The sequence below is a fragment of the Trichechus manatus genome, unplaced genomic scaffold (genome assembly GCF_000243295.1).
Source record: "Trichechus manatus latirostris isolate Lorelei unplaced genomic scaffold, TriManLat1.0 scaffold00042, whole genome shotgun sequence".
NCBI classification, from domain to species: Eukaryota; Metazoa; Chordata; class Mammalia; order Sirenia; family Trichechidae; genus Trichechus; species Trichechus manatus.
In genome coordinates, this window is record NW_004443978.1 from 16,135,119 (window position 1) to 16,153,726 (window position 18,608).

The 18,608-nt window shown below is 39.6% G+C and overlaps 1 protein-coding gene across 8 annotated transcripts in view; it reads left to right on the forward strand.

Moving 5' to 3' along the window:
• Window positions 1–18,608, forward strand: part of TASP1 (taspase 1) — a 383,025-nt gene that overhangs the window by 4,448 nt on the left and 359,969 nt on the right. The gene's annotated exons all lie outside the window — the stretch shown is intronic.

The window sequence follows — 18,608 nt, forward strand, 5'->3', positions numbered from 1 at the left end:
ACACACACACACACACACACACACACACACACACACACACACACGATTTATTTTAAGGAATAGGCTCACACAGTTGTGGGGGCACACACACACACACGCACGCACGCACGCGATTTATTTTAAGGAATAGGCTCACACAGTTGTGGGGGATAGCAAGTCTGAAGCATGTAGGGTTGGTTGGGAACTCAGCAGGCATTGACCATGTAGTTTTGAGACCATGTAGTTTTCTCTGGGAAACCTCCGTTTTTGGTCTTAAGGCCTTCAGCTGATTGGACAATGCCCACCCACATTATCGACAGTGGGCTCCTTTACTGAAGGTCAACTGATTGTACATGTTAACCACATCTATACCTTTAGGGTGATGCCTAGATTAGTGTTAGACTAAGTAACCGGCCTAGCCAAGTGGACACATAAAACTATCACATATACAGTAAAACCTGCAAAAGCCAGAACCTGTGTAACGTGGAAACCTGTCAGAGAAGCAAAACTCAAATATTTTCCACTAAAATGAAAGATAGAAAAGTAATAAGATTGCACCTTGTCAAAGGCAGAAAACTTGTAAGACCTGGGAAAACAAGACAGTCGCATTGAGTTCTGTCTCTCACAGTTTTCACTGTAGTAGATTAAAAGGTATTTAGGGCTTACGCGGTCCCATTTCACACCCTATCCACTGATTATTATGCTGTGGCCAAGAGTTTTTCAGTGCTTTCAAATCCTTGATCTAAAGGTCTTACTTTGCTCATCCTCTGATTTCCAGCTTGCAGGGTCAGGACAAACGCCTTCCCCACCATACTCTGATTTGATCCACCTGGTGAGGGGCATTCCCTGCAACTCCCCGCTCCTTGCAGGTCCCTTGCTGGCAGCCTCCCTCTACCCTCCCAGCCCCCAATCCCCTAGCTTGCTCCACAGCAGAATGGGCTGCTGCAGTTCACTACTAAGGACCTTATCTCCTTCCAATTTTGGCCAAAACAGCCTTGGCCTTCCCCACTTCCCACTCCCTGTACCCTACACTGGTACAGGAGTGTGACCTTGTCAAGGTCCACAGGAAGACAGCTTCACTCTTCCCCACAAGAATCACACAGCCTTGGAGATGCTCAGTAGTCATTTTCTCACCCACAGCAGAGACAAAGCCTTGAGCTTTATCTTTATCCTTCATAAAACCAAAAAAACCAAACCCGTTGCCTTCAAGTCAATTCTGACTCATAGCAACCCTACAGGACAGAGTACAACTGCCCCCATAGGGTTTCCAAGGCGCGGCTGGTGGATTTGACCTGCCAGCCCTTTGGTTAGCAGCCAGCGTCTTAACCACTGTACCACCAGTGCTCCATTTATCCTTCAGAGGATAGTTAATAATAAGAAAACTTCCAGGGACACTCCACCTGCCCTCTAACATGCCAGAAAGGGTCATGATTAATTACTAGACTCAAGGTTGTTATCGGCATTGTGAGCGAGGTAGAAGACATTGAACAGTCTTGTGGAGGAATCTGTGCTGGGAAAAAAGCTGCTCTTGGTTTAGACTGTAGGAGCAGACCCTGGGTGGCACAAATGGTCAAGTGCTCTGCTGCTAACTGAAAGGTTGGCAGTTTGAATCTACTCAGAGGTACTTTGGAAGAAAGGCCTTCAAAAGATCACAGCCATTGAAAACCCTGTAGAGCACAGCTCTACCCTGAAACACATGGAGTCACCCTGAGTCGGAATTTACTCCATGGCAACTGGTTACCTTTAGGGTACTGGGTGGTCCAGCCACAGCAGGCACCAGGCGCCCTTCCCCAGTATGCTATCAGCTCCCTGCTGAAGGTCCGGCTGTGTCTCAGAATTATCTTCCTTCTATAGCTTTATAAAACCAGTTGCCCTCAAGTCATTTCTGACTCATGGTGACACCTTGTGTGTCAGCAGAACTATGCTCCCTAGGGCCTTCAGTGGGTGATTTTTCATAAGTAGATCTTCAAACCCTTCTTTTTTTGCATTAAAAAAAATTATTTAATTGTTGTTGTTGAGAATATACACAGCAAAACATACACCAGTGGTTTCTATATGTACCATTTAGTGACATTGATTACATTCTTTGTATTGTGAACCATTCTCACCTTCCTTTTCTGAGTTGTTGCTCCCCCATTAACATAAATTCACTGAACCCTAAGGTTTCTATCTCATATTTCAAGTTTGCTGTTGTCAGTTTTATCCCATATAGATAGTTCTTAAAAGAGCTTAATGCTCAAGGCAGACTTTTTTTTTTACTAGTTAAGGTAAACTGTTGTTTAGCTTTACGAAGACGTCAGGGAATATTTTTGGTTTAAGGTTTAAAGATTATCTCAGGGCAATAGCTTCAGGGGTTCATCCACCCTCCATGGCTTCAGAAAGTCTAGACAGTCCATAAGAATTTGAAATTCTGTTCTGCATTTTCCCCCTTTTAATCAGGATTCTTCTATGGAATCTCTGATCAAAACGTTTTCAATAGTGGTAGCCTGGCACCATCTAGCTCTTCAGGTCTCATGGCAAAGGAGACAGTGGAAGCAATTAGCCACATTTTCCATTTCTTCCTCCTCTTCCTGACTCTGCTTCTTCCTCTGTTTCTCCAAGTAAATAGAAACCAATTGTTGTGCCTTGGATGGCCGCTTGCAAGCTTTTAAGACCCCAGGCACTGTGCAACAAAGTAGGAGGTAGAACAGAGGTACTAAACACGTTATTAGGCCAATTAACTGGGGTGTTCCATGAAACCATGACCCTAAACCTCCAAACCAGGGAACCAAATCCCATGAGATGTTTTGTTGTACATAAGCAGCCTAAGCAGCTACTCTTTTTTTTTTTTTGGTCATTGTTGTAACTGTGTCATACAGTTTTTGCCAGTTCAACTTTTTACAGATGTACAACTTACTGACAGCAGTTACGGTAATTGGCTATGCAACCCTGCCCTTAATCAATGTGATTTTTCTATCACTGTTAACCCCATTTTCCCCCTCCCTCCCTCTACTGGTAACCACTAATAAACTTCGGCCTCTATCCACTTGCCTTTTCTTGTCTTTTTGTATAAGTGAGTTCATACAGTATTTGTCCTTTTGTGATTGGCTTATTTCACTCAGCATAATGTCTTCAAGCTCGATTCATACTGTGGCATATATCAAGACTTCATTTCTCCTGTTGACTGAGTAGTATTTGTTTATCCATTCATCTGTTGATGGGCAGTTAGATTGTTTCCACCTTATGGCTATTGTAACTAGTGCTGCAATGAACATTGGTATACAAGTCTCTGCTTTCAAGTCTTTTGGGCATATACCTAGGAGTGGAATTTCTGGGTCATATGGTAGTTCTATTTTTAGTTTTTTGAGGAACTGCCATACTGTTTTCCACAACAGCTGTACCATTTTGCATTCCCACCAGCAACGGATAAGGTTTTCCATTTCCCCATATCCTCGCCAACTTTTGCTGTCTGTTTTTATTTTTCTTTATCTTAGCCATCCTAGTGGTAGTGAAATGGTATCTCATTATGGTTTTGATTTGCATCTTTCTCATGGCTAATGACATCAAGCATCTTTTTATGTGTTCGGTGGCCATTTGAATGTCCTCTTTGATGAAGTGTCTGTTAAAGGCCTTTGCTCATCTTATGATTCGGTTATTTGTCTTTTTGTTGTTAAGTTGCTGAAGTTTTATATATATTTTGGTTATTAGATTCTTGTTGGATATATAATTTCCAAAGATATTCCCTTAGTCAGTAGCTTGTCTTTTTACTTTTTGGGTAAAGTCTTTTGCTGAACAAGTTTTTAATTTTTATGAGATCTCATTTATTTTGTGTTCTGTGTTTGTGCTTTTGTTCTTATATTAGATAACCTGTTGTTGAAAGCTAGGCCTGAGAGTATTGCCCCTGCTTGTTTTTCTAAGAATTTTATGGTTTTAGTTTGCACATTTAGGTCCATAATCCATTTTTTATTTGTTTTTGTATATGGTGTGAGGCATGGATCCTGTTTCATTTTTATGCACGTGGAAATCCAATTTTCCCAGCATCATTTATTGAGGATACTTTTCTTTCCCTGTCAAATGGAATTAGCACGTTCTCAAAAATTAGTTGACCATAGATGTGTGGGTTTATTTCTGGACTCTCAGTTCTTTTTCATTGGTCTGTGTGTCTATTGTTATACCAGTACCAAGCAATATAGTATGTTTTAAAATCATACTGTAGCTATATAGTATGTTTTAAAATTAAGAAGTGTGAGTCCTCCTACTTTGTTCTTTCAGCATTGCTTTAACTATATGGGGCCTCTTGCCATTCCATATAAAGTTGAGGATTAGTTTTTCTATTTATGTAAAGAAGGCTATTGGACTTTGGATTGGGATTGTGTTGTATCTGTGGATCACTTCGGTAATATTGACATCTTAGCAATATTATGTCTTCCAATCTGTGAATATGGAATATCTTTCCATTTATTTAAGTCTTTTTTAATCTCTTTCAGCAGTGTTTTATAGCTTTCATTGTAAAAGTCTCTCACGTCCCTGGTTAGATTTATTCCTGGGTATTTTATTCTCTTAGATGCTACTGTAAATGGAATTGTTTCCCTAAAGGTATGTGTCAGGATTATATCCTTTCACCGTACTTATTTAATCTGTATGCTGAGCAAATAATCTGAGACGCTGGACTACATGAAGAAGAACGGGACATGAGGATTGTAGGAAGACTGATTAACAACCTGTGTTATGCAGATAACACACTTTGCTTGCTGAAAGTGAAGAGTATTCGAAGCACTTACTGATAAAGATCAAGGACTACAGCCTTCAGTATAGATTACACCTCAACATGAAGAGAACAGAAATCCTCACAACTAGACCAATAGGTGACATCATGATAAATGGAGAAAAGATTAAAGTTGTCAAAGATGTCATGGAAGCAGCAGTCGAGAAATCAAAAACGACGTATTGCCTTGGGCAAATCTGCTGCAAAAGATCTCTTTACAGTGTTAAAAAGCAAAGATGTAACCTTGAAGACTAAGGTGCGCCAGCCTAAGGTGTGGTATTTTCAGTCGCCTCATATGCATTCGAAAACTGAACAACGAATAAGGAAGACCGGAGAAGAGTTGATACCTTTGAATTATGATGTTGGCGAAGAATATCGAATATATATTGGACTACCAAAAGAATGAATAAATCTGTCTTGAAAGAAGTACAGCCAGAATGCTCATTAGAGGCAAGGATGGCGAGACTTTGTTTCACGTGCTTTGGACATGTTACCAGGAGGGACCAGTCCCTGGAGAAGGACGTCATGCTTGGTAAAGTAGAGGGTCAGCGAAAGAGAGGAAGACCCTCAATGAGATGGATTGACACAGTGGCTGCAAGAATGAACTCAAGCATAACGATTGTGAGGATGGTGCAGGACTGGGCAGTGTTTTGTTCTGTTGTACATAGGGTTGCTATGAGTTGGGACCAACTCGGCAGCACCTCACAACAACAACAACAGCAGTTTCCCTTTCAGCTGAGTCCAGCACAACTAGATAGTGCCCGGCTACCACTACTGACTACTCTGACAGGGATTGCAGTAGAGGGCCCTGGACAGAGCTAGAGAAAAATGTAGAACAAAATTCTAACTCCCTCCCCCCACTAAAAAAAAGACTGGACTTACTGGTCTGACAGAGACTGGAGAAACCCCGAGAGTATGGCCCCCATACTTCCTTTTACCTCAGTACTGAAGTCACTCCTGAGGTTCACCCTTCAGCCAAAGATTTGACAGGACCATGAAACAAAACGAGACTGAATGGGCGCACCGGTCCAGGGACACGGACAAGAAGGCAGGAGGGGATAGGAAAGCTGCTAATGGGGAACCCAAAATCAAGAAGAGGAGAGTGTTGACATGTCATGGGAGTAGCAACCAATGTCACAAAACAGTATGTGTAAACAATGTGTATATTGTTTATGAGAAACTTATTTGCTCTGTAAACCTTCATGTAAAATACAATTAAAAACAACAACAACAAAAATTTCCTTTTCAGATTTCTCATTGCTAGTGTATAGAAACCCAACAGATTTTTGTTTGTTGATCTATGTTTAACTTTTTCAGGAACTGTCATACTGTTTTCCAAAGTGGCTACACCATTGTACATTTTCATCAGCAATGTATTAGGGTTTCCATTTCTCCACATCCTTATTAACACTTGTTATTATCACTCCTTTTGATTATAGTTGTCCTAGTAGTTGTGAAGTGGTATCTCACTGTAGCTTTGATTTGCATTTCTCTGATGGCTGATGATGTTGAGCATCTTTTCATGTGATTACTGATTCTTTATGTATGTTTGGATGGAGCCCTGGTGGTGCAGTAGTTAATCCCTTAGCTGCTAACCTCAAGTTTGGAGGTTTGAACCCACTGGTCGCTCTGTGGAAGAAAGATGTGGCAGTCTGCTTCTGTAAAGATTTACAGTTTTGGAAACCCTATGGGGCAGTTCTACCCTGTCCTGTTTGTGTCGCTGTGAATCCGAATAGACTTGATGGCAACGGGTTTGGCTTTTGGTTTGGGTATATCTTTGGAGTAATATCTGTTCAATTCATTTGCTCATTTTTTATTGGGTTGTCTTTTTGTTACTGAGTTGTAGGATTTCATGTATTCTGGATATAAGACCTTAAGAGATATATGAGGTGCAAATATTTTATTGTGGGTTGTCCTTTCAGTTTCTTAATGGTGTCCTTTGAAGCTCAAAAGTTTTTAATTTTGATGAAGTCCAATTTATCATTTTTTCTTTGGTTGTTTGTGTTTTTGGTGTTGTATCTAAGAAACCATTGCCAAATTTGAGGTCATGAACATTTGCTACTATGTTTTCTTCTAAGAATTTTATAGTTATAACTGTTATATTTAGGTCTTTGTTCCATTTTGAGTTAATTTTTGTATATTTTGTGAGGTAGGGGTCCACTTTCATTTTTTGGCCTATGTTGCCCCAGTACCGTTCGTCTAAAAGACTATTCTTTCTCCCATTGAATTGTCTTTGCATCCTAATCAAAGATTAGTCAACTATAAATGTATAGATTATTGTTTTCTTAACCATTTCTCTGTGTTGGACATTTAGGTTGCTCCCAAAACCAAACCAAACTTGTTGCCGTCAAGTTGATTCCAACTCATGGTGAACCCGTGTGTTGCTGTGTGAAACATCTTTGGGCATAATACCTTTTCTATATTTAAAGTTATTTTGGTAGAATGTGTTCTCAGATGTAGAATTAGTGGGTCAAAGATGAAATAATTATGTTTTGGGCAACTGATTTAATGAGGCATTAAACCTTCAGTGTCACAATATTAAGAGTAACAACATGGTTCTTTATTCAGCAGTCACTATAGCTTCAGGACTGGCTTTCTTTAAGCCTTTTGTGGTTGTTAGTTGCCATTTTGTCAAGTCTGACTTATGGTGACCCCATGTGTGCAGAGTAGAATTGCTCCATAGGGTTTTAAAGGCTTTGACTTTTGGAAGCAGATCACTGGGCCTGACGCCCGAGGTGCTTGTTGGTGGGTTTGAACTACCAACCTTTTGGATAGTAGTTGAGCACTTAACTGTTTGCAGCACCTACGGACTCCCTTTTGCTGTAAGATGGATGCATTCCATGACTACTTTTCTGCCATCGCTGCTTTTAAAAGACTGAGTGAACTTAGAGTGAAAAACTTCAACACCAGGCTCCGATAGGACGTGTGATAGTTTTCTAGATGGTTTAAAGAAAAAAGAAATCAGCATCATCACATGCAGTTGTTGTTGTTAGGTGCTGTCCAGTCGATTCCAACCCACAGTGACACCATTCACGACAGAACGAAACACTGCCCAGTCCTGCACCATCCTCACAGCAGTTGCTGTGTTTGAGCCCATTGTGGTAGCCCCTGTGTCAGTCCATCTCACTGAGGGTATTTCCTCTTTTTCACTGACCCTCTACTTTACCAAGCATGATGTCCTTCTCCAGGGCCTGGTCCCTCCTGGTAATATGTCCAAAGTATGTGAGATGATGTCTCACCATCTTTGCTTCCAAGGAGCACTCTGGCTGTACTTCTTCCAAGACAAACTTGTTTGTTCTTCTGGCAGTCCATGGTATATTCAGTATTCTTCACCGATACCACAATTCAAACGCGTCAGTTCTTACTTCTGTCTTCCTTATTCATTGTCCAGCTTTTGTGTGCACATGAGGTGATTGAAAATACCGTGGCTTGGGTCAGGCACGCCTTAGTCGTCAAGGTGACATCTTTGCTTTTTAACACTTTAAAGAGGTCTTTTGCAGCAGATTTGCCCAGTGTAATACGTTGTTTGATTTCTTGACTGCTGCTTCCATGGGTGTTAATTGTAGATCGAAGTACAGTGAAATCCTTGTCAACTTCAGTCTTTTCTCTGTGTATCATGATGTCACTTATTGGTCCAGTTGTGAGGATTTTTCTTTTCTTTATATTGAGGTGTAATCCATACTGAAGGCGGTAGTCTTTGATCTTCATCAGTAAGTACTTCAAGTCCTCTTCACTTTCAGCAAGCAAGGTTGTGTCTACGTATGGCAGGTTGTTAATGAACCTTCTTGAAATTCTGATGCAGTAGGAAAGTAAAAATAAAATTTTTGAGAAAATTGAGATCAAGATTTAAGAGCCTAAATTGCTGCCATGATAGTCTCTGAAGCAAAAATACAACATTTTGGGTTTATCTTGGCCTTAATAATCAAATTAATTTACATTCATCTTGGTCTCAGAGATGGCGGACTTCCATCTTTTCTTTTTAGTAGATAGCACAGAGGCAAAAAATTCAAGTGCAAAAGGATAGTAGGTGAAAATCAAGTATCCCTTTCATTCTTGCCTCTCAGTCTCCCAGTTCTCTCTCTGGGTTTCCACAGTACTGTTACTAAGGTCTGTGTGAACTAGTTTATACTTCTATATGCATATCTCTGTAAAGATGGTGTAATGTAGCACAGGAAATTGTCTAGATTCATGACTGTTAAGAATCAGGATCAGCACAAAGCGGATTCTTTTGAAGTGGAGGTCAGACATACCTCCCCTCTCCAACTTTTTCACCATTTCTGACACCAGCTGTCCACCCCGCACAGCACTCTGCTGCTCTGCTGGGTTTGATAATTCATTGCATTGGCTACACAGAACTCACATATATTCACAGTTATGTGGTTTATTAGGGAAGTAACAGGCTACACATTGGGATCAGCATCAACTTGGAAGTGACAGGATACAACTCAGGAAACAGGATCAACTTTGTCAATCAGGAGAGCTTCCAACCAGGACAGCTCTTGGCTCCTTATTGGCTGTGCCTGCGTCCTGTGCCTTGTCTCGGCTGTGCCAGCCGGTGGCCCTTCTCTTGGTTGTTGGGCTCTGCTGGGGCCTTGCCTCTGCCACTGGGCCTTTCCGGGGCTCTGCCCTGCTCAGACAAGTGTTATAGCTGTTATGGCTTCAATGACAAGTGCCCCACTCTGCTAGCAAGCTTCCCGCCCAAAGGCAGTCAGCTCTCTCTCTCTCTCTCTATGGGCCAGCAAGCACCACCGTCTGCCAGTGCTGTGGTTCCTGCTGCTGGTGCTGCTGCCACAGTCTGGTGCCATCTTCAGTGTTTCAACTCTTGACCCATAGTACAGCTGTGTTAGAAGGTTCACTCTCTCTCCTGTTGCCTCTCTCTGTACCTCTGTTGGGTTGGCTGCTTAGATGAGCAAGCTCTTATCAATTTTAAGGCATGCCCTCCCATTCAGGCCATAAACTGATAAATTTTCTCAAGGTCACTCACCTTATTGGGTGGTTTTACCCACCCTATTTACATAGTAAACCGACTAGTCCCTGCAAGGTGTATAAAATAGATCAATCACAGGGCAGGCTGAGGTCCAACCAATTATTTGTGGCACAGTTATAAACCCAAGGCCAGAAAGGCCATATATAAGAGTAACCCACTGAACTGTAGATAGTATATACAAAGTTGCACATTTTAAGCTTCTCGATACTTACTGACATGTTCCTTTTCAAAATAGTTACATCAGTTTGTGGTGCCAGTGCAGAGCTAGTTTACCAGAATTTCATTTTTATTTGCATTTCTTTGATTATTCTTTATTTAAGATTATCTCGTTTGTATTCCTCTTTTATCTATTGTCTGTTCATGTCCTTGGACATGTTTTTGTTTTGATTGGAGTCGTCCCTTATGAGACTTATTTTGGCAGCCATTTATAGATGGCTGCTTTATGATAGCCTAGATTTGAGGAGAAAAGTTAAAATACTTTTTGTAATATTTACAGTTAGAGGTATGTGGACTGAAGAAGGGAGAGAAAAGGAAATTAAATACTTGAGGAAGAAATTTTTAGAATTTGGAAACTGGATACAGGCCAAGGTGCCATCAAGGGGACTTAGAAAAGGGTGGTGCTATTGTGGTTTAGTGGTAGAATTCTTTCCTTCTGTGCAGGAGACTTGGCTTCGATTGCCAGCCAGTGGATCTCATGCACAGCCACCAACTGTCTGTCATTGGAGACTTGGCATGTTGCTATGATGCTGAACAGGTTTCAATAGAGCTCCCAAACTAAGACAGACTAGGGAGAAAGGCCTGATGACCTACTTCCAAAAATCAGCCAGTGGAAACCCTATAGATCACAACAGTTCAATCCCATTGTGGTCGCCATGAATCGGGAGCCAACTAGAGGGCAGCTAAGAGCAACCACAACGACAACAACATTAAGAAGAATAAGGAGTAATGAGGAAAGAACTAGATACTTGGGGGGAAAGCTGTATGGAAAACTTGTGGCTAGAACTCAAGAGACACAAGATAAAGAGTAAGTAACCATGATTTGCTTAGAGGATAATTTTCAAACGTTGGCAGTGAATGAAATTGCTGAAGGAGACAAGAATAAACCAAAGGACAGGCTGGTTTGTAAGTCATTGCAGTGTAGTGAGTGAAATAAATCAGACAGTGCATGGCTCTTTTGACCAGAATGAATAATCACACTACTCACTGATGTGGTCACAGACCTTTATTACTGACATATTCATCAGGATGATGATGAACAGAGTAGGGTTTGTCAGGAGCCAGGTTACCCCAAAAGCCTCCCGTCCAAGGGTGAGATGTTTAGTCCATGCCCGCCCCTTGATGTACTGTGGTTAAGGGGACAAAGGGGAACTCGGGTCTGGGGTTTTTATAATATAAACTGGAGGGATATATATGCTAGATTGGATGGGAAAGGCAAATGGGGGTAAGAGGAAAGGGCCTTTGTTCAGGTGCACCTGTATGTGGCCTTTTGCGACTGGCCCGACCACTTCGTTACCAGGGGAGTGTCTTTTATCCAAATGCATACAGCATAACCATCCTGTGAGAAAGGTGGGTAACCAGAAGGAATAGTCCTACCCCTCTAGATACAAGATTAATTTTTTAAGCTTGCATTTTCTGACTAATGAGACAACGGGTTAGAAAAACGCCAAGGTCATTTTCCTATAGGGCACATTCTTTGATGTTACCATAGTCACGTCATGGAGATGGTGGGGTTGGCTGGGTGCCATATGGTGCCAGTGCATGAGCCAGAGACAGAGAAAGTTACTGTGCACTCTGAACAAGGAGGAAGGCTTCTCCAACAAGGAGTAGGGACTGGGAGAGAGAGAGAGACCCACTTCCCAGCCTCCTTATCAGAGAATGTTCTGGACCCAAGACCTCAGCTTGGGTGACCTGGATGGGAATTGTAGAGGCAGACTGTCCTCCCAACAGTCATGGAAGAGGACAGAAATGGAGGCATCTGAGGGGTCATGAAGAGGTAGGATAGTAGATTGGTATGCTCACAAAAAAGAGCAGGTGATCAAGAGACTCAAAGGTTACAAGTAGAAGATTAAGAAAAGGCTGTTGGATGTGATGACCAGAAAAGATGTATCCTTATAGGAGTCAAATGTTTCTTTTGTTGTTGTTGAGAATATACATAGTAGAACATACCCCAATTCAACAATTTCTGCATGTACGATTCATTGACATTGATTACATTCTTCAAGTTGTGCAACCATTCTCACTCTCCTTTTCCAAATTGTTTCTCCCCCATTAATACAGACTCACTGTGCCCCCTAAGTTTCCTATCTAATCTTTTGAGTTGCTGTTTTCAATTTGATCCTTTATAGATAGTCCTTAAAAGAGCACAATGCTTAAGGCAGACATTCTTTACTAGTTAAACTAAACTGTTCTTTGGTTTAAAGAAGACTTCAGGAGATATTTTTGGTTTAAGGTTTAAAGATCATTTCAGGGCAATTGTTTCGGGGGTTCATCCACTCTCCATGGCTCCAGAAAATCTGGATTCTATGAAAATTTGAAATTCTGTTCTGCATTTTCCCCCTTTTAATCAGAATTCTTCTATAGAATCATTATAAAAATGCTCAGTAATGGTAGCCGGGCACCATTAGTTCTTCTGGTCTCATGGCAGAGGAGGCATTTGTTCATGGGGCCATTAGCTGCATTCCATTTCCTGCTCTATTCCTGACTCTCCTTCTTACTCTGTTGCTCCTGGTGAATAGAGGCCAATTGTTGTGCCTTGGTTGGCTGCTCGCAAGGTTTTAAGACCCCAGACGCTACACAACAAACTGGAAGGTTTAACAGAAGCACTAAAGATGATATTAGGCCAGTTCACTGGGATATTCCATGGAACTATGACCCTAAAGCTCCAAACCAAGAAACCAAAATCCACAAGGTCTTTGGTTGTGGATAAGCAGCCTCAGCAGCTGCTCCTTTTTTTTTTTTTTTTTGTATATATATCTATCACACAACTTCTGCCAATTTAACTTTTTACAGGTGTACAGCTTATTGACATCAATTACATTAATTGGCTGTGCAACTGTTACGCTTAATCGATGTTATTTTTCCATCACCGTAAACTGAAACTCAGTGCTCTGGAAGCAGTAAGCCACCACCATTTTTTTTTTTTTTTTGAAACAGCTTTATTGAGCTTTAATTCATATGTCACACAATTCACTCATGTGAAATGTACAATTCAGTGGTATTTGGTATAGTCACAGAATTGTCCAGTCATCACCACAGTTGGTTTTAGAACATTTTTATCTCCCTAAAAGAAACCCGATACCCATTAGCACCCATTAGTAGTCACTCCCCATTTCCCCCTAAATCTCCAGCTACTAATCTACTTTCTGTCTATAGATTTGCCTATTCTGGACATTTAATATAAATGAAATCATATAGTATGTGACCTTTTGTGACTGGCTTCTTCCATTGTTTTCAAGATTCGTTCACATTGTAGCATGTCAGTACTTCATTTTTATAGCTGAATAATATTCTATTGTGTGGATATACCATACAATTTTATTCATCAGTTTGTCTATTGATAAACATTTAGGTCGTTTCCACTTTTTGGCTCTATGACTGATATCACTATGAACATCCAGGTATAAGTTTGTGGGTAGAAATATATTTTCAGTTCTCTTGGGTATATAACTGGGAGTGGAATTGCTGGGTCATATGGTAATTCTGTGTTTAACTTTTTGAGGACCTGTTGTAGATGATGGACACATTTCTTGTGGTTTTTTGGAATAGTAATCATAGTAAGTTTTAATATCATTACTGGTAGAAAGTTGCAAAATGTCAGTATTCAAACATTAATAAAAAATAAAGGCATTATAAAAATGATACATAAAATTGTTTTTTCTTATCTAAAACTCTAACAAACCTGTACATCTCCTTTTATTGGAAACATTTTGTGTTGAATGTTACCTCAAAACTTAACTGAAGTGTTAGACATTTTTCTTTTACTTCAGTTTAGTGATTTGTAGTAACAGTTATAAATGTAATAAAAATATCACAGGGATATTTGATGTTAATCTAGGGTTATGATTTATTTTTTCACTCCTTAGTCTTAACTGTAAAGATCAAATACTATGATTCCCCCTCAGTTTGGAGGCCCCAGAGGTTCAATATCCAGAGGGGGAAAAGAAAACCAACAACCCATTGCATCAGTATTGTTCATTGGCCATGCTTTTTGTTTATTCCTTCCCTAGGTGGGATGAGCGTTTCGAAGTTTCAGAATAATACTGTGTTTCCCTCTTACTGCAATTTTGAAATAGAATCTCATCGATTGCGCTGTTTTTGAACTTGGGCTTAGCTAGTTAAAATAAATGATTTTTTTTTTTTTTTTTAAGTATACTTTTAGATGGTTCAAAAGGGTGAATCTCCATCCCACCCTTGCCACTTTGTCATCCATTTCTTCTTCTGGTGGCCACTATTATACTATTTTTTGGGGGTATATCTTTCCAGAGCTATACTTTGCGTATATATTTAGCTGTATTCTTTTTTTCCGTTCCTGCCCACACAAATGATGATGCAGTATATACTTCTGTACCATGCCTCTCTTATTTAACAAAATATCTTAAAGACTATTCCATAGCTGTACGTCAAGAACTTCCTCGTTATTTTCTGGCTGTTTAATTTTAGCCAGTTCCCTAATGACGGACATATTATTAGTTCTTACCTTTTCAGGTTATTGTTGTTGTCGTTAGTTGCTGTCGAGTCAGTTTTGACTCACGGCTACTGCATGCCTGTCAGAGTAGAACTGCTCCGTAGGGTTTCCAAAGCTTTGACCTTTCAGAAGCAGATCACCAGGCCTGTCTTCAGAGTGCCTCAGGGTGGGTACCTTTCACCTCAGGGTGCCAACCTTTTAGCTAGTAGTTGGCTGCCTGTTTTCACTACTCAGTGACTCCTTTTTCGTATTATAGACAGTCTTTATAGTCAGTAACCTTTTGCATAGGAAATTTGACACTTGTGTGAGTGTATCTGAGGAAAAATTTCTGTAAGTGGAATCACCAGATCAAAAGTTATATACATTTGTAATTTTTATTGATTTTGCCAGATTGCTCTTTCTGAGTTGTACCAGTTTATGCGACCACTAGCAATGCAGGAGAGCTTCTGTTCTCTACCCTCAAAACATGATGTTATCTTACTTTTCTCTGATGTTTGGTGATCTCAGTAAAAAAAGTGGTATTTGAGTGTAGTTTTATTTTGCACCTTTCTTTTGAATGAAGTTTAATGTCTTCTGATCTATTTAAACTATTTTCTGTAAACTGAGATTTGCCTCTTTTTTGTTCTAAGTTTTTTTTTTTTTAAGTCATTTGCTGGAACTCTTTATTAGGCAAGTTAGACCTTTAATGGGTTCTGAATTAAACAAAAACTGATATTGTGGTAGAAATTGGTTCGTTTCTAATTGAATTAAAAAACATTGCAGTGACCACTGGAATTGGAGGACAGAGTTGTATATTGGATAACTTGTCTGCTGGAGTTTCTTTCATAGAAACTTCCTAGACACATCCAAACACCTTGAGGGACTGAGTTACTGGGGCTGAGAGCCGGGGACTATGGTCTTGGGGGGCATCTAGGTCAATTGGCATAATATAGTTCATAAAGAAAATGTTCCACATCCTGCTTTGGTGAATAGCATCTGGGGTCTTAAAAGCTTGCAAGCGGCCATCTAAGATACATCTATTGGTCCCATCCCGTCTGGAGTGAAGGATAATGAAGAAAACCAAAGCTTCAAAGAAAATATTAGTCCAGAGGACTAATGGACCACATGAAGCACAGCCTCTACCAGCCTGAGCCGAGAAGAACTAGGTGGTGCCTGGCTGCCACCACTGACCACTCTGACAGGGATCAAAATAGAGGGTCCCGGGTAGGGTGGGAGGAAAATGTAGAACAAAATGCAAATTCACAAAAAAAGACAACACTTAGTGGTATGAGGGTGGCTGGAGGAACCCCTGAGACAGTGACGCCTGGACACCCTGCTAACTCAGAACTGAAGCTCCACCTTTCAGCCAAAGGTTAGACAGGACTATAAAACAAATGGAAACCCTAGTGGCATAGTGGTTAAGAGCTACGGCTGCTAACCAAAAAGTTGGCAGTTCAAATCCACTAGGCACTCCTTGAGACCGTATGGGGCAGTTCTACTTTGTCCTATAGGATTGCTATGAGTTGGAATCGACCCAATGGCAATGGGTTTTTTTTTTTTTTTTAATAAAACAGCATATGTGAGGAATGTGCTTCTTAGTTCCATCAAGTATATGAGAGCAAATGGGCAACACCTTCCCGACAGCAAAGATGAGAAGGCAGGAAGGGACAGGAAAACTGGATGAGTGGACACTGAGAACCCAGTGTGGAAAGCGAAAGGGGGAAGAGTGCTGACACGTTGCGGGGATTGCAAGTAATGTCACAAAGCAATTTGTGTACAAATTTTTTGAATGAAAAACTAATTTGCCTTGTAAACTTTCACCTAAAACACAATAAAATTTAAAAAAATAAAGAATGAATAAAAAAAAGAAAAATACAAAACATTGCAGTGACCATTGGGGAGGACAGAGTTGTATATTGGATAACTTGTCCACTTGAGTTTCTTTCCCAGAGCCTTGGGACCTGCAGTTTTGGAGGGGTTTGTTTATACTGTTTGCTAAATAAATAAGTTAAATATAGTTTATGAGGCCAGTAGATTGCCCAAGAAGTAGCATATTAATTTATCTTCCACATTTTATTTCTTCTTAGACAAGCTTGAGAAGCAGTGTTTTTAAATCTCTGATACATTAAAATGCCTATTGACATCAAACCTTATTAATTATAAAGTGTAGATGTTATAATTTCTTATTTATTCACATTAAATATAGATGTTATAATTGCTTCTTTATGAAAATATACATCTGATGACTGGTGAGTCAGAGTAGCTTGAAATCTAATAACCTGCGTATACTATTTGGATATCTTTTCATTTTAACTGAAGCTCTTGATTTTCCAAAGCCTGAGTTTTCATTCTACTTACGTTTCTGCTCTTCGACTAGTGGGCTCAAGCTCATTTCCTGGTTGGGTCAGCGGTGGTGGCATGAATTGGCTGGTAGATGAAACACTAATCATTTGGAAGATGAAATGTTAATCATTTAAATTCCACTTCAGCTGATTCATGAATAGATAATAGCCTATCTTAGAGAAATATTGAGAGCAATAAATAAATAAAGGAAATTGAAGTATTTGCCCATAAATAGTTACATAATGAAATAAAATAATGGACTCTTTTAAACCAGGAATTAAGGGAAGTTAAAGGAGCGCTGATAGCGTGGTGGTTAAGCGCTCAGCTGCTTACTGTAAGGTTGGTGGTTCGAACCTACCCAGTGGCTCTGTGGGAGAAAGACCTAGCGATCTGCTCCCATAAAGATTACTGCCTAGAAAATCCTACGGGGCAGTTCTGCTCTGCCACATGGGATCACCCCGATTTGGAAATTGACTTGACAGCACCTAACAACAGCAACAACGAGGGAAGTTAAAATACTTCACTGCAGTGCTTCTCAATCTCTGGTAAAGGATAAACTTTAAAAACTTTTCTATTCATTGTGGACCAATACTTTTGTAAAATGCAAAAAAAAAAAAAAAAAAAAACAAAAAAACTGAGAAACAAAATTGTAACAGACAAGAATGAAAGCTCATATTATTGTTAGGTGTAGCAGATAAAATTATTTTAATAAATATGAACAAAACATGAGGAAATTGAAAAGAATTATAGAAACTGCACACACTGCTTATTGAAAATGTGCATATTAATAATAAAACAATCTCTTGTGGACTGGTAATAAACACTGGTCTGCAGACCACGTTTTGAGTCGTAGTGCTTTTTTTGGACTAGGCAGCCAGCTAAGTCACACTTTATGTTTTATATTGGAAAAGAAAAAAATTCCCTTCCTTTCCCATTTCTCAATTTAAAATAAGGTGGAGGTTTTCCCTAACAGTAAAATCAAGTTCACACATAACAGTGTCATTCTGGGTGTTTAAGAAGTTTCAGCCACTTCACTCTTGGATTTTCTTTAAATTTTGTCTTTCGATTTCTAAGTGATTGCTTTCTCTGTAATCTGAAATGTGTTCTGCATAGTTAATGTTACATACCAAAGATTGCTAGAAGTTTGTGAACGGGTAATAGTGAGAAAAGTTAGAAACTTTGTAGCATAAGTTGTTTCGGATTTGTTATATTTAATTTTATATCTCATTATTTATCTGTTGAGAACCTCAGAATTAATGCTTTTTATGAAAATTGATCACTATTTCCAGAAATGTTATTTTAATTTCTGGGTTTAGTCATATAATTTTGTTAGCATTTGTGTTTTACGATTGAACTGTCAAGCGTTAATTTGATTTTTTAAGAGGTTCTTCCCAAGCAAATGTCAATCTGTTCTAGTTGTTATCTCAAGGCTCTGTGATATTGCCAGCACCACTTGTGCTCCTGGAATGATCCAGAGATTATTAGCATTTGGTTTGGAGGGAGTAGAAAGTGATATTTAAATTATATTGAGGAATATTTCAAGGTAGGTAAAGAAAATACCTTTGTACTCAGTGTACATTCTTTTGTTTTACAACAGTTCTTTTGTTTGTATGACTTCAAGCAAATATTATCACTGGACAAAACTAAAAAACCAAACCCACTGCCGTCGAGTTGATCCCAACTCATAGCGACCCCGTTGGGTTTCAAAGGCTGTAAATCTCTACGGAAGTGGACAGAGATATTTAAATTCTGATTTAAAAAAGTTCTTTGTAGCAGCCAAATAAATAACTTTAAAAATAAATTTTTTATTTTTATTTTTATTGTACGTCAGGTGAACGCTTACAGAACAAATAGTTTCTCATGAAACAGTAGTACACATATTGTTTTATGAC